This window comes from Diabrotica virgifera, chromosome 1 (genome assembly GCF_917563875.1).
Source record: "Diabrotica virgifera virgifera chromosome 1, PGI_DIABVI_V3a".
Lineage (NCBI taxonomy): Eukaryota > Metazoa > Arthropoda > Insecta > Coleoptera > Chrysomelidae > Diabrotica > Diabrotica virgifera.
The window spans coordinates 260160413-260179876 of NC_065443.1; the positions used below are offsets into that span (position 1 = coordinate 260160413).

At 34.5% G+C, this 19464-nt stretch overlaps 1 long non-coding RNA gene across 1 annotated transcript; it reads left to right on the forward strand.

Moving 5' to 3' along the window:
• Window positions 1-6097: 6097 nt before the first annotated feature.
• On the forward strand, window positions 6098-18298 carry LOC114333141 (uncharacterized). Its single transcript, XR_003652904.1, has 2 exons — window positions 6098-6228; window positions 18037-18298. It is a non-coding gene; the product is annotated as an uncharacterized LOC114333141 (long non-coding RNA).
• The last annotated feature ends 1166 nt before the right edge of the window (window positions 18299-19464 follow it).

Sequence of the window (19464 nt, forward strand, 5' to 3'; positions counted from 1 at the left end):
ATTGTATATTGATAATTATGGCCCCCTTCAGGCTGACACCTCAGTGGATACAGTAAGTAGCAATAAGGGATGAAAGGGGAAAGTTAGTGTAGTCATTAAAGGTTTTCACCTCCTATTTTGTTAAACCTCCATCGATTTGCATGAAAATTGGTGACTAGTTAGAGCATACCTCAAGGAATAAAACTGATTTGGTGCAAACTTGCACTTTTACCCTGGGGTGGATACCACCCCTTTTTGGGGGTGAAAACTATTTTATTAAAAATAACCCCACAAATCGATAGAGGGGCAAATTTTAATTAAAATTTGTTATATCATGTTATTAAAATAAATCAATACTTTTTGAGTTATTAAAGATTTGTCTGTTTAAGAGCACATGCGTCAAGCGTGAAGTTACGGATGATAAAAAGAACATATTAATTAATTGTATGTTATTAAAATATTATTTTTGTATTATTTTGATATTATAAATTTAGCAAAAGTGTATTCGAATATGTCAAATGTACCCATTATTGGACACCCCCAGTTTCTGAACATATTCAGTTTATATTGATAGAAAAAATTCAATTAAATATAGTAATAATATAAAAATAGTATTTTACTAACACGCAATTAATTAATATGTTCTTTTTATCATCCGCAACTTCACGCATATGCTCTTAAATAGACAAATCTTTGATCTTTAATAACTCTAAAAGTACTGATCTATTTTAATAACATGATATAACAAATTTTACTTAAAATTTGTCCCTCTATCGATTTGTGGGGTTATTTTTAATAAAATACTTTTCACCCGCTGGAAGAGGTTGTATTCACCACCAGGGTAAAAGCGCAAGTGGCACCAAATCAGTTTTATTTCTTGAGGTATGCTCTAACTGGTCACCAATTTTCATGCAAATCGATGGAGGTTTAACAAAATAGGAGGTGAAAACCTTTAATGACTACACTAACTTTCCCCTTTCATCCCTTATTGCTACTTTCTGTATCCACTGAGGTATCAGCCTGAAAGGGGTCATAATTATCAATATACAATAGACACATTTTACATGCCAAACTCCATATTACTTATGACGATGATTTTTCGGCTCTAGCTCTCCGTCTATTTGCGCAGTCTGCTTTAAATAACTTTGTTAAACATATTGCCGATTAGTGATGAAAACTGCTGGTCCTCAAAAGGATAATTTTGATTCTAATGCAAAAAATCCTATTCCTTTTTGGAAATTTGACGGTAAAAATATTTTAGTCATCAGTGTAAATTCAATGTAAACATTATTTCAAAAACCTTCTTCAAAAGCTTTCAAAAAGTATGTCAAAAACCTTCATAACACAGCTAAGCATTCGTAATAGCGTAAAAAATTTTTATGGACGCACACAGATTCTCAATTACGTCTTATTAAAACCGGATATCCAATAGTAATACCTACAAATTTGTTCCCAAATGATCAAAAAGTCAAAATAATCGAATAAACATTGGCGTAGATTGCGTTCACAGGAAAACTTTTCAGAACTATGCGGCAGCAAACACTTCTTGGGGATTTTTTGTCCGGAATTTTTGTAGGGATATTTTGTTCTAGCTTCGTAATTTGTGCTGCCCCTTTACGGTACGGCCACAACGCCGCACGACACATCGAACCGCATAGCACAATATCCGATGATATACAGAGTTGGCCAAATAAAATGTTAACCTCGATATTTGGCAGTATTTATTAGATTTTAAGAAAATGACGAAACAGGTCCACTTTTGGTCAAAGAGGGACACATTTTTACGGTACATACACCTGTTATTTGTCAACCCCCTCGCTTCCACATCCCAAACCCCTTATTTTTAAATAAGGAATAAGGGTTGTGTGTTAGCTCATTTGAAAGGTTAATTAATTCTCTATTCAGTAATACAAACATTAACTTAATTATTTATGCAGGATGTCCAAGAAACTTTTTTTTAATTAAATTAATTAACACAAAAAGAAGAATTTACTATGTAATTTATTTAATTCAAAATATATTCTACTGCTGCCACAAAACAGAAAGAATATGTTTGATAAATAAACTTTGATTTTTGCTTAATTTCAATGTTTAAGCTTCCACCCATCTGCCTTTTGGGAGGTTGAATATTGAATTTAAGCAACAAACAATGTTTATTCAAATAAACATTTTTTTCGTTTTCTGTCAGCAGTAGAATGTATTTTGAGTTAAATAAATTACATACATTCTTCTTTTTGTGTCATTTAATTTAATTTAAAATAATTTTTCTTGGACATCCTGTACAAATAATTATGCCAATGTTAATATTACTGAATAGAGAATTGAATAAACTTTTAAATAAGCTAGCACTTGGCTCCGATTCCCTATTTAAAAATAAGGGGTGGGGGATGTGGAAGGGAGGGGGTTGACAAATGACAGATGTATGTACCGTAAAAACGTGTCTCCCTTTGATCGAAAATCGACCTCTTTCGTCATTTTCTTAAAATCTAATAATTACTGCCAAATATCGAGGTCAACACTTTTATTGGCCCCCTCTGTATAGTTGCTTTGCACATTAGTGATCGTATTGACGCACCGTGTACTGCATATTTATTCTATTTTTAATCATGTCGTCATTATCTTTTACATCGCGGTTACATAGGATGTAGAAAGCGTTGTTTTAAATTCTAATTTTATGATAAGGTGTTTTTGCAAAGAACAATGAAAGATGGCGGTGCATCATCTAAATAAGAAGCAAATTTACTATGACGAATCCACTTCTTTTCTTCCATTCTTTCCACAGTTTTGTTAAAACGAATCTATTGTGGCGACATTTGCTTTTTCAGCTCCAAATTGGTACAAACATAAACAAAACTATTTAGTTTATCTTTATCCATTCTAGTATGATATAACTAGACCCAAACCCAGACATCCAAAGTGAAAGTTATCCTCCAACACCAAATTGTTCTATATGGTCCACATAATCTTCAGAAAAAAGTCACACCATTTTGAACATCGGGTTTAGGGGGGAGAGGGGAGAGAAATCGGTAAACTCGTAGTTTTTTAAGTTTCTCGTAAATAATCGTCTTTCGTAAATATTTCTAAAACTATACGGTTTGGCATGAACAACATTCTTTACAAAAATGTTCTACATTAAATTTGAAATAAAAAAGGCCCTATCCATAATCCTTGTAAAATGAACGGTTTCAAAGTTACTGAGGTAGTATAGTATAATTGGTCAAAAAAAGGCCTAACTTAAACATCCAAAGTAGAAGTTTTCCTCCAACACCAAAATGCTCTATATGGCCCACATATTGTTCAGTAAAAAGTTACACCATTTTGAGCGTCCGGTTTGGGGGCGAGATGGGGGAGAATTCGGTAAATTAGTAGTTTTTTTAAGTTTGTCGTCAATATTTCTAAAACTATGCTTTAGCGTAAACAACGTTCTATATAAAAATGTTCTACATAAAATTTAAAACACAAAAGGTCGTGTACATAATTGTAATAAAATCAACAGTTCCAGAGTTACGGAGGGTGAAAAGTGGAGGTTTTCGATACTTTTTATACATTTTTTAGCAATTTCCTACTGATTTCCTTTAACAGGATTGTGTTTTATAAATCAAATTTGCTATTTCAGTGGCCGATGCTATGTCAGTGACAAGCTCTTGAAGAAACGTCAACATCACCACCCAAAATCATCATCAATTGCCCAAAAAATATAAAAAGTATCGAAAACCTCCACTTGTCATCCTCCGTAACTCTGGAACCCTTGATTTTATGACAATTATGTATAGAACCTTTTTTGTTTTAAATTTTATGTAGAACATTTTTGTATAGAATATTGTTTGCGCTAAAGTATAGTTTTAGAAATATTGACGAAAAACGTAAAAAAAACTACTAATTTACCGAATTCTCCCCCATCTCCCCTCCAAACCAGACGCTCAAAATATTGTAACTTTTTACTGATCCATATGTGGACCATATAGAACAATTTGGTGTAGGAGAAAAACTTTTATTTTGGATGTCTGGGTTAGGCCTTTTTTTGGACCAATAATTGGTCCAAAGTATAATATAATTATTATATTATACTATCTCCGTAACTTTGGAACCGTTCATTTTAGAAGGATTGTCCATAGGACCTTTTTTATTTCAAATTTAATGTAGAACATTTTTGTATAGAGGGTTATTCATGCTAAACCGCACAGTTTTAGAAATATTGACAAAAACATAAAAAACAACGAATTTAGCGAATTCTCCCCCCTCCCCTCCCCCCTCAAACCCGACGCTCAAAATGGTGTGACTTTTTTCTGAACATTATGTGGACCATATAGAACAATTTGGTCTTGGAGGATAACTTTCACTTTTTGGATGTCTGGGTTATGCCATCTTTTGGATCAATTATATCATTCTATTTCTAGAACAGTCACTGTGCGAAGTGCGAAGATCAGAAAATACTAAGCTCAATCATTAATTAAAAACTACAATGGGTGGGTGGTTTATAATCAATGGTAAAGTTTTACATTTTAGTGGGCGCTTGTCATTTTTTAATTTAATTTTCCATTTCCAGCATTCGTTTTTTCCGATTATAACGCCATCTATCCATAATTCGAAAATATGTTTCGAATAAAAGTTACTTATTTTTACGTAAGGAATCCAAATCTGCAATAAAAAATGGAGGCTCCTATTTAAGATTTTAAAGTAACCCCTCACCCCCTCACCTAACTGGGGGCTCCTGTTTGGTGCCATTCGATAGATTTTTCAAAAATATTGAATAAGTGTATTTTACAGTTTTTCGATCTGATGTTCATTTCGCGAAATGTCGCGGGATCGTATTTAAAATATTAAATTTACCCCTCACCCCTCTCCGTGGGAAGTCGTGTTTGGTATCATTCGATAGGTTTTAAAAAAATATTGAGTACATATTGTTTAGTTTTTCGATCTGTCATTCATTTCGCGAAATATTCGCTTTTTTCTTGTGAAACTTTGGGACACCCATTTCCTAACGCTCGGCTCTAATCGTCAGATATTTTAAATATACACTCTTTTGCATGTACTTAACTAACCTTTTCTTAATCTGACAATTTCGAGTTTTTTTAAGCATAGATTTTTTTCGGGCCCCCCTTAACGGACTCCCCTATGTTAAGAGAGCCAATATATGGTAGAGGTACATCTGCAGGGTACCAGGTTTCTCCCCATTGATAATCTGACGCGCTCGAGTTACTGCAAAAATCCCCGCTTGGACTCTCCTACCTTAAAGTGGTACTGGGCGGAACACCTCGCCAGACGTGTTGTTGAGTGGAGATCACGACAAGGAGCACTACGGACAGTGTTGTTAACTCCGCAATCGAATATTTTCGTAGAGGGAGCTTCAAAAAAACCGTAGAAATCCGTAGTGCAGAAACTTGACAGAAAATAACACTTGACAGACCAAAAAAAGAAGAATAATGACACTTGACAGACAAAAAAGAAGAAGAATGACCCTTGACAGATCAAAAAAGAAGAAAAATGACACTTGACAGACCAAAAAAGAAGAAGAATAGCACTTGACAGACCAAAAAGAAGAAGAATGATACTTGATAGACCAAAACAGAAGAAGAATGACACTTTAAGATTAAAAAAATCCCCATTTTAGCTTCTTGACGGCTGCAGCTGAAAAATCCGTAGAAATGTGGAAAAATCCGTAGAAATGTGGTCGATATCCGAAAATCCGTAGTAAAAAAAGTAATTTCGAAAATCCGTAGATCTACGGAAAAATCCGTAGAGTTAACAACCCTGACTACGGAGCAGAAGGCTCCCACCAACCGCATGTACTGACGATTTTAAACGTGTTAGCAGTAACTGGATTTAAGCCGCATAAGACAGAGACGGATGGAAAGAGCTCAGGGAGATCTATGTCCATCAGTGGACGCGTAAAGGTTGTTGATGATGATGATGATAGTTATGGGTATGCCGAATAGGATTAATATTTTTTTAAACAATGAAATCAAATTTAATTCATTCCTTGCGGGGGAATCTTTTTTTATATCACTGAAAATTTCTTAGGTCCAGTTTAACAATGACCCATTTAAACTGACAACGACCAATAAAACAATGATCAATAAAATGACTTTTAATTTTTTGATATGTAAGTATTTGAATTGTATATTTTATTAGCCATATATTTTGACCATTGTTCTTTTGAGTATAAAAGTAAGTCGAAAACTATAAAAAATATTTATCCGGCAAAAACTGGTATTAAAGATGAAGTGTTACATTTTTGCGGTATTGCTGGTGAGATTTTCATAACACAGAATTAATCTTATTTTAGATCTTAGCTTTTGCTTTTGCTCGCACTATTGCCTAAATAAAACAATACTGCTAATTTTTCCTACACTGGTTACATTTTATGAACTTTATTGCTTTATGTCCATTAGTGTACGGGTACTGACCGGGGCGCATCGGTAAAAATATTAGTACATTTGGACGTTGAGAGGTGACTTAAATTTTTTTGCAGAAATTGCTTGAAAATAATTCAAATAATAATATTTGAATTATCCTCTCTCTCAAAAAGGTCCGGAACATTGTTTAAATAATCAAAATGTCAAAAAATGAAGGAAAAATTCGATGTTTTTCTTCGTTTTTTGATTATAACTTTAAAAGTATTCATTTCCTAGAAAAGTTGCACTGACATAAAAGTTACACAATTAAATTTCCTACAATATAGAATTAGTTAAAAATTTAAAAAACAGTCAGCCTTGTTGCAAAATAGCAATAATTGTGAAAAGAACATACAAAAACAAGTATTTGCATTTTACGTTTTTCAACCATTTATGGTTGTGCCGTTTTTATTCAAACCGCCAACCAATCATTATTGTATCAGCTCCCAAAATATAGCAGTATATACACTGCAGAATTATTTGCTATTCAGAAAGCCATAAGTTGGTTAATATCAAAAAATATTGAAAAAGCAGTTATTATGTCAGATTCTCAATCTTCATTGATGTCTATTCAAAGTACCAAATTCGAGACGCTAAAATGTCCAATATTATGCGACATTAAAAAATACCTTCAAAATATTGATGTAACTTTTGTTTGGGTAAAAGGACATATAGGGATAATGGGTAATGAAAAAGCTGATCAATTGGCTAAACTTGCAATTACAGAGGGAGAATTCTGTAATATAATTACTGAAAGAGATAACAAAAATATTATACAATTTAACATCCAGTCGCAATGGGAAAATCAATATATTAATCTAGAAAATTCATCATTCAACCCATACTTTAGTATTCATCCAAAATTGCCAGGTTCTTCTTATTTTAAATTAATGCACACACACTCTAAATTATTTTCCGCCTGCTTATTTCGTATTAAAACAAACCATGGCAAATTTCCTGCTCACTTATCCAAATTAGGTATACAGTCGAACCCGCTTATTGGAATAGCCTTGGTGCCAAGCAAAAGTATTCCTGTAACCGGGTTATTCTAATAACCGATTATTGGTTACTAGCAGAAACATTTCGGCCACTTTTTTCACAATTTACCCAAAATCACTTGACATTATTTAAAAATATGCTTTACTCTCATAATTCTATTTTAACGCATAATTTTTTTATTAATACAAATATTCGCATAAAGACCAGATCATCGTTATACGTTAAATATGAATTAGACTCAAACTTATATTCCTTAAACCGGGATATTCCTATAACAGGTATTCTAATAAGCGGGTTCGACAAATGCATTATGTAGCTGTGGGTCTTTCGGAGACTTAAATCATATATTTTTTAATTGCAATAATTATAACTTAAATACAAAAATTCTAATACAGTCACTTATTCAAAAGAATTATTTACCACCTTACCATATCCATAATGTTGTCTGTACCACTGATATGAACATATTAAATCTGCTAGTTAGTTTTCTCAAAAGTAATAATATATATTTATAAATGTTTATAATATTAATTTATTTTATTATCGTACATAATTATCTTGATAATTATGACATAAAAAAAATCTGTGGTAAATGGACTTGCATCCAAGCCAAAAACAAGCACACACACACACACACACACACACACACACACACACACACACACACACACACACACACACACACACACACACACACACACACACACACACACACACACACACACACACACACACACACACACACACACACACACACACACACACACACACATATATTAAATCTGCTAGTTAGTTTTCTCAAAAGTAATAATATATATTTATAAATGTTTATAATATTAATTTATTTTATTATCGTACATAATTATCTTGATAATTATGACATAAAAAAAATCTGTGGTAAATGGACTTGCATCTAAGCCAAAAACAAGCACACACACACACACACACACACACACACACACACACACACACACACACACACACACACACACACACACACACACACACACACACACACACACACACACACACACACACACACACACACACACACACACACACACACACACACACACACACACACACACACACACACACACACACACACACACACACACACACACACACACACACACACACACACACACACACACACACACACACACACACACACACACACACACACACACACACACACACACACACACACACACACACACACACACACACACACACACACACACACACACACACACACACACACACACACACACACACACACACACACACACACACACACACACACACACACACACACACACACACACACACACACACACACACACACACACACACACACACACACACACACACACACACACACACACACACACACACACACACACACACACACACACACACACACACACACACACACACACACACACACACACACACACACACACACACACACACACACACACACACACACACACACACACACACACACACACACACACACACACACACACACACACACACACACACACACACACACACACACACACACACACACACACACACACACACACACACACACACACACACACACACACACACACACACACACACACACACACACACACACACACACACACACACACACACACACACACACACACACACACACACACACACACACACACACACACACACACACACACACACACACACACACACACACACACACACACACACACACACACACACACACACACACACACACACACACACACACACACACACACACACACACACACACACACACACACACACACACACACACACACACACACACACACACACACACACACACACACACACACACACACACACACACACACACACACACACACACACACACACACACACACACACACACACACACACACACACACACACACACACACACACACACACACACACACACACACACACACACACACACACACACACACACACACACACACACACACACACACACACACACACACACACACACACACACACACACACACACACACACACACACACACACACACACACACACACACACACACACACACACACACACACACACACACACACACACACACACACACACACACACACACACACACACACACACACACACACACACACACACACACACACACACACACACACACACACACACACACACACACACACACACACACACACACACACACACACACACACACACACACACACACACACACACACACACACACACACACACACACACACACACACACACACACACACACACACACACACACACACACACACACACACACACACACACACACACACACACACACACACACACACACACACACACACACACACACACACACACACACACACACACACACACACACACACACACACACACACACACACACACACACACACACACACACACACACACACACACACACACACACACACACACACACACACACACACACACACACACACACACACACACATATATTAAATCTGCTAGTTAGTTTTCTCAAAAGTAATAATATATATTTATAAATGTTTATAATATTAATTTATTTTATTATCGTACATAATTATCTTGATAATTATGACATAAAAAAAATCTGTGGTAAATGGACTTGCATCTAAGCCAAAAACAAGCACACACACACACACACACACACACACACACACACACACACACACACACACACACACACACACACACACACACACACACACACACACACACACACACACACACACACACACACACACACACACACACACACACACACACACACACACACACACACACACACACACACACACACACACACACACACACACACACACACACACACACACACACACACACACACACACACACACACACACACACACACACACACACACACACACACACACACACACACACACACACACACACACACACACACACACACACACACACACACACACACACACACACACACACACACACACACACACACACACACACACACACACACACACACACACACACACACACACACACACACACACACACACACACACACACACACACACACACACACACACACACACACACACACACACACACACACACACACACACACACACACACACACACACACACACACACACACACACACACACACACACACACACACACACACACACACACACACACACACACACACACACACACACACACACACACACACACACACACACACACACACACACACACACACACACACACACACACACACACACACACACACACACACACACACACACACACACACACACACACACACACACACACACACACACACACACACACACACACACACACACACACACACACACACACACACACACACACACACACACACACACACACACACACACACACACACACACACACACACACACACACACACACACACACACACACACACACACACACACACACACACACACACACCACACAACCATTTATGCTACAATTACAGAAAAACATTATGATAGAGTAAAACAATACTGTAAATTTCATTAAGATCGGTGAGATAGATTTTGCAAAATAAATTTTGCAATCCAGCTTTCGCAAAAAAAATTCATTTTTTTCAAAATGTTACAGGACTAAAAATAAAGCAGATAGCAAGTTGAAATTTTTTTGCGTATAGAAGTGTACTGTATCTTTCATTTGAAATTTGCAAAATTAAAATCGATTAACTACCACGGCGTCAGGAATTTTTTTAATTAAACATTAATTATTGGTGCTACGCGCAGGACAGCGGATAGTTTGCTCTGATTAGGCATTCCAATAGCCTTTGATAATGATTGATACATTTTAATTTTTAGTACGTTTCGATATAAATAAATAAATTTGTTTATTGCGAAAATAAAAACACATACTCTATCCTTTGAAATAGCACTTTTTTTAGCAAAAACTTTATTTGTTCATGTATTTTAACTTAGAGAATAAAAGTTTATTATTTTTAAACATACGTAATTGTTTAAACAATATTTCACAAACAATAATAAAATTTGTTTGATTTTTGTGGAATTAAAATATTAAAATACAACAAAATATAGAGTAAGAAAATAATATATCAGATAAAGATTGGAAGAAATTTTGGGGGAAATCAACTTGTGTGAATCGAACACCGCTGTCCTGCGCGTAGCACCAAAAATTAATGTTGATTTAGAAAATTTCCTGACGCCGTGGTAATTAATCGATTTTAATTTTGTAAATTGCAAATGAAAGGTACAGTACACTTCTATAACTTAAAAAAAAATCAACTTACTATCTGCTTTATTTTCAGTCCTGCAACATTTTAAAAAAATGAAATTTTTTTGCGAATGCTGGATTGCAAAATTTATTTTGCAAAATCTGTTTAACCGATCTTAATGAAATTTATAGTATTGTATAACAATATCATAAAGTTTTTCTGGGGAAAATTTGAAGGTCCTAAGTGTGGCACAAATGGTTGAACAACGTAAAATGCGAATACTTGTTTTGTATGGTATTTTTCTCAATTAGTGCTATTTTGCAACAAGGGTGACTATTTTTTAAATTTTTAACCAATTCTATATTGTAGAAAATTTAATTTTTATGTCCATACAAATTTTCTCATAAATTAATAGTTTTAAAGTTATAATCAAAAAACCAATAAGAAAATCGAATTTTTCCTTCATATTTTGACATTTTGATTATTTAAACAATGTTCCGGACCATTTTGAGTGGGAGGATAACTAAAATATTATTACTTGAGTTATTTTCAAGTAATTTCTGCAAAAAAATTTGAGTCACCTCTCAACGTCCATCTCAAACAGATGCGCCCTGGACTATACGGGTTAATGTTGATAGTGATAAATAGCTGAACTTTCACCAGTAAACTGGTTTACCTGTTTTACTAATTTTCTCATATCCCGTATAAGCACGATCACTTTGCTATTTTATTGTGCTGTTTAGTATATTCTCCATTTATTTGCCAAATAAATCTGTGTGTACCCTCTGTTTATTTTCTAATAGGTATTTTCATTTTTTATGTACACATAACTTCGTCTGTTTACGACTTGTCATTCCATCGTTTTAGGTCGTTTCCCCACTGGTCGTCTTCTTTTCGGGGAACCATCTCCTGCTGGTTTTACTATCCTATTTGTTGTTAATTTGCTTAGATGATCATTCCATTCTACTCTGCTTTTTTACTAAGAGATTTCATTTTTTAATCTAATTACTTCCTGTTCCTCTTTCTCATCTTCTTCATCTTCCTCTTCTTCTTCTTTCTCTTCTTCTTCTTCCTCTTCTTCTTCTTCTTCTATTAGGCCTCGACCTGTTCTAAACCGATTTTGAGCTTGTATTTGTAGCTGCGATGTTTACTGCCAGCTATCTTGGCAACCTTTTAAAGGGCCTTCCTATTGGTCTCTCTTATGTTGGCTTTGAATCTCTGGCTAGACGGGCTATTTTCTCGCTGTCCATTCTCATCACATGCTGATTCCACTCTCGTCTTCTCTGTCTTCCCCACCATACTATGTCTTGTATGTTACAGAGATCTTTTATTCTGTCGTTCGGTATTCTGCCTCTCAGTGTTTTCCCAGTTATTGACCTCAACGTTCCCATTTCTGATTGCCTTAGTATCTTCTTGCTTTCTGCTGTCTCACATCTTGTTTCTATCGCGTACGTCATGATCGGTCTTACTCATTATTTGTATAATGCGTACTTTCCCTTCCAGCCTCATATCTTTATTTCTCCAGATGACATCCCTCAGACATCCTGACACGTAATTGGCTTTATATTTTTGTTTGCTTTCGGACGCTCTCTTTAACATCTCCATAACTACATATTTCGACTCCCAGATATTCGAGTATCGATACTTGTTCAATTAGTTCGTTGTTAATTACTGTTTTGCATCTTATGGGTTCCCTTGACAATGACAGGGATATGGTCTTCGCTGTTGATATTTTCATGCTGTAGTTCTTCATTCTCTATTCTAATAACTAATATATATAAAGGGTAATCTATTTTTACCTAGAAATATAAACTGGCAGATGTTGGAACCCTTGTATTAAGGACAAAACGTGACAAAACTATGTATAAGCCGGTACCTTTTATTAGTTTCTACATTCCGATACCGATACCAAAAATTTGAATACCAAGATATTATAAAACAAAATCAAATATTGAGATATAGTTACAGCCAAAATTTTGAATTATATGCACTTTATTCACATTTATATAAATATATGCAAAATTGTAAACTTTTGCGTTTTTTATGCATAATATGCAAAATATGCAATTTGCATATTTGCGTAAGTCTCAAGAGAGCCGAAGTTTGTTGGCACGAGCCGAGGCACGAGGCGAGTGCCGCAAATCAAGTGAGGGAGAAATATGTAGTTTTCTCATGTGTTGTACACTGTATTTTTTCTGTGGATGCGGTTTTGTGAAGAGTTAAAACTTCAAAATTAAATAATTTAGGTGTTTGTGTAATGTGTCAACACATTTTGTTTGACAACATTAATAAATTGTGTTTGTATTGTGCACGTTACCATGGAAACGGCTATCATATATTTGGAACACTGGCGGAGAACCCGTGAGAAAAAATATTTCTCACTTCAATGACCGACTTTTCTCACTGCGTGAAAAATTGTTCGTTTTAAATGTATGTAAGTAGTGAGAGAAGTTGCACATTGCATAGCATCCATAGACAAATATTATTGTCTTATTTATAGTTGACGTTTTTTAACCGTTTTATACTTTTCTCACTTATTAACTTACTTGATATTCAGGTGTTCCTGACAGTTGCCATATTTTTGGTTTGTGGCTAATGAGATCCTTGTAGTACTTGGGGGGATTGCCCCCCAAACGCACAGAGGACTGTCAAAACACCTTTTAATCCACTTAGTCACCCGATACTAATAGACCCATTTACAAGAATTCCGTTATATCGCCGAGTACGTAGAAGTTATAACCAACATCCTTTTCACGGGAGATACCAGTTCTATTAGAAGGTATAGAAAGAGATATTCGACAGACAGTTTACAGATATTTGTCATCTTAATATTGATTAAGCTGTATTGAAAATAGACCTGGATCCCGTGTACCAAAAAAAAGTTGATTAATAGCAAGCTGAAAATTTGTTAATAGCTTAACGGTGTCTAGTCGGACAAACTTTGATGTACGGGAACACAGGAACAAGGGAAGTTTTAATTGTGGAACAGTTTAAAAATTTGGAACGTCAGATTACGAAAACGTCCCATGTATTTTGTCGGATAGAACATCCAATTGATTTGTTACCCTTTCATTAAACTCTCAAAAAATTACTGCTATTACTAACCAACACGATTTCTGTCATGTGACATGTTCTTCGTGTTCCACTCATTAAAATGCCCAGTTGGTGTTAAAAATCAGTCTGATTTTTGCATGAGAGTTTAATGAAATAGTAACAAATCAATTGGAAGTTCTGTCCGACAAAATACATGAAACGTTTTCGTAGTCTGATGTTCCAAATTTTTAACTTGTTCCATAATTAAAACTTTCCTTGTTCCAGTGTTCCAGTACATCAAGATTTGTCCGACTAGACACCGTTAAGCTATTAACAAATTTTCAGCTTGCTATTATTACACTTTTTTTGTTACGTTGGATCCCGGCCTATAACGGCTTAAAATTATAAATAAAAGTTTTTTAAATTAAATTCTATCTATCTATCTATCAGCGAGGTTCCTACAGCCTCTGCCGCTTCTCGCATTTCGACCGCCATCGTTTTCTGTCCATCCATTCGTCTTCTTTGATGGCTCTATCTTTCATGATGTGCCGTACATTTTCTTCCCAGGCAACTGAAGGTCTTCCCCTTCTTCTTCTTTGGTGTTGTATGTAATTTAAAGCTTTCTTTGGCCATCTATCTTCATTCATTCGTTTCACGTGACCATACCACACTAGTTGTCTAGTTTCAATTTTATCTACACTGGAATATACAGTATGTGTCCTCCTTCTAATATCTTCAGTCCTGATGTGATCTTTTTTAGATATACCACACGCTCTCCTAAGATAATCCATTTCTACTACTTCTATTCTTTTCCTATCTTTTTTTTGTCATCTGCCAAACTTCTGCCCCATAAGTCATAATAGGCTCTACCAAGGTACGATAGACTGTCAATTTCGTTTCTTGCCTTATATCTTTAGACCACAGTAGAGAGCTCAGAATGTTTACCGCTTTTTTGCCCTGCTGCGTTCTCTTTTCGATGTCTCTTTTGGTAGTGCCTTCTTTAGATATTATAGATCCGAGATATTTATATTCATTACATCTTTTCGTGGTTCTAATTTCTAACTTTGGATCTTCTTCATCATCCCCTATTTTAAGATACTCTGTCTTTGACATATTCATATTGAGGCCCCATTTTTCATATTCTTTCTTTAGTTTTCTAAACATGTAGTCCATGTCTTCCTCATCACTCGCTACGACTACGACATTCGCTAAATTAAATTTCTTTTATTATATACCTATAAAGTATTCTTAAACCTAGGATGGCAATAATAATTTTTCTTCTTCAAATTACCTATTATCCTTCAAGTTCCTGTTGAATTAATCTCTAAAATGCATATTGATTTCCTTTTTATACTATTTTAAATATTTGTATAGATAATGCGAAAGCTACATGAGAAAACTTAAATAAAAACTTTGGGAACATTGTCAATGAAGCCCTAGGAACAAGAACAATAAACAAAATCATAAAAAATATTAAACCATGGTTTACTCCACAAACTAAGGAACTGGCCTATAATAATTTTATGTAATGTATTGCATTTACATTTTTATAACCTATGTATATTCTAATTTTAAACTATTATATAGGGTGGGGCAGATAAAGGGCCTATTAAAAATATCTCGAGAACTAAAGGTAAGAGAATCATGAAAATTTGCTACTCCCAGTTATACCGGAACTTGATTGTAACTTCGTTTTTTTAAATAGGTCACCCTGTATATTTTTACATTTTTGGATTCTGCTCGATGTCTTCTTTCTTAAAATATGAACTTTTGTAATATTATAGACGGTAGTTTAAAATATAATTACGGTTTTTTATAAATTTTGTAGAAAACTTCACACCCTGTAGAATTGTACTGATTTAATATCAAAAACTCCGTTTATGTTAAAGTGATTTTCAATATAGTCTACTATTTTTAAAAATTAATAATATATCGAAATGTTTAATTTTAGAATACGGGGTTGGCCGAAACTCGGAATTAGTATTTTCTTAGTTTTCTTAAATGGAACACCCTGTTTTTTAGTATTGTAATGAAATGATATTTTATAGTACTTTTTTATTTCTTAAGCCGTAGTTCTTTAAGCCAAACATTAATTGCAACAAAAATTACGTGAAATTTTCTTAGATTTGCCGTGGAAATATTCAATCATAAATAATTTTTTGAAAATAAATACATGTTAATCCAGAATGATCCTTAATTTAACAATATTGGATGAGATACCAAAATACCTACGTTGTTAAGATTGTTGATGCATAAAATATCAATAAAAAAAACATACTTTACCTAGTTGGCTATGGCTTTGACACTAAACTTGATTAAACATTAGACATATTATTTTTATAGTTTGTTCCAGTTGCTTTGTTACCATTACTAAAATAAATTTTTGTAATGGGGAACTTATTAGTAAAGTTTTTGTTCTAGGAGAGTATAACAAAAATGTACTAATAGCAATAAGCATTTATCATCTGCAACTCCCTGATAGACGACAGCCAAGAAGAGAAACTTTTCAAAGTTTACTAGAATTAGATTACGAGAACGTTCATACTAATATGCAGATTCTCAGTGACACTAACATTCATTTTAATTATTTACAATAGTTTTGTTCCATCAGATTTCTCGTAATCTAAATGTCCAGTTCGTTGAAACCGCTCTAGTAAATTTTGAAAAGTTTCTCTTTTTGGTTGTCATCTATCAAGGAATTGCTGATGATATAATTCTTACTGCTAGTAGCACATTGACTGAGATATAACATAGCCTGAATAACAATAACAATTGGCGGTTGTATACATCTCGTTCAACAAATTATCATTCTTAATTTCTTTGAATAACGATTTCCAGAGTGAAAAAAAAATTTAAGAATTTTTAAGTAACATATTATGTAACATTATAACCTAACTGTGGCTCATCCCATATAAACATAACATTTAACGGTCCCAGTATTTTCAAACTTTTTTAAAACCCTTCGAATCCTAGTATAACCTGAAATTATTCTATTAGAATAGCTGAGGCTAAATAAAGAACTAACATTACTCGCACTATTGCCTGAATAAAACAATATTGCTGATTCTTCCTTACCTACTTGAGTGCATTTCATCAACAATATATATGTATATATTTAGCTTTTTTTCAGGTCTTTTAGCCCAGAACTTTGCTGTTCTTTTCCATAGATTTAAATGTAGCGTTTTAAATTTCTGGCTTTATGTTCAGCAGGGTACTTTGCAGCAGGGTATTTTGCCTTTTGGTTGAAGTTTTTTGACCCGTTTTTGCTTTACTCACCTATTCACTTACTTCATATTTAGGTGTTCCTGACAATTGCCACTTTTTTGGTAAGTGGTCAAGATGATGAAGACTGGCAGCCAGCTCCTAATTCTTGCGAATGGGTAGATTGCAGTCCCAAGTAGGGCCTAAGGTTTCTTGCCTCTGCTCAAACACCCAATACTAGACGCATTTGACAGAATTTCGTTATATGGCGGAATATGCAGACGTTATAAACAATATCCTTTTTGATGATGCAAGCTGTGTTTATATCTGCTTAATACTATTAAAATAATAACGTTTCAAGTATTGTTTTTTAATTAAATTCCTTTAATAGACATTCTTGAGTATTTTTTGCGGACAACCTAAAAATATACAAATTCTTATGAGTATAATCACATATTAAAGTCCACAATCTGAATCAACATAAACGTAGAGAAGACAACATTTATGATTATTAGCAAGGCCTAAAAAGGTTTGATTAAAACAAACAATATCTTTGGTTAAATGTCGTATTGGTTCTAATTAACACCTTCCCCTCAAGATCCAGCCAACTACTTATTAGTTTATGCATGTAAATCCACCCTAGCTACCATTCCCCTTTTAGCAATAACTGAGCAAAAGTATGACAGTGCTTACTTCTGAAATCATTTCTTATATCGTCATGTAAGTACATAACTCATACATGACATATTTAGAGACCACTGCATATAGATATATGTGTGTTTATCCCGATATTAATACAAACACTGCAGGATAAACTAGTACGACCTAGGATAGCATACCTAGAAAGCCATAATAAATAGGCAAACTAAATAAAATACTCTGTAATTAGAAAGTAATCATTTTTATTAAAATAATAATGATTCGTTTTTCCAACCAAAGGACAATTTGTAATACAAAAAAATAGATTATAAAAAATAATAAATGTTTTTTAATAGAAACAATAATTATACCTCAATTTTAAAAATTATTATTTATTTTTCCATGGAGGACTTTGGTGATACTTGGAATCACGAAGTATCAATACTTTCTTGCATTAAAGCCTTAGCCTGATATAGAAAAAAATTTAAAAACGTATTGTAGACCTTAATATCCCAAAAAATTAGATAAATTATTCAGTAAGAATAAATAGAACAGAGAATATAGATTTTGAATTACACCAACTTTGGTACCAACTTTGTAAAATCCTTCGTCATTTTTGTCTGAAGAATAACTCTAATGATATTTCTGAGATCACCTTTGCCTTTGTCAATATCTGAAATAGGTGTAGTCAAATTATCTACAATGTTGGGTGGTGGATGAGACTTGTCAGAAGTTGCCTTCATTTTTTAGCCTATTTCACACGATTTTCTGGTACATTTCTTCTATATTTTTGAATGTGATTGTCCGATAAAGAAAGTATTTCTTGGTTACTAACTTCTTCGTTTTATTTTTTCTTACTAATAATTTATCTAACGTTTTAGGGTATT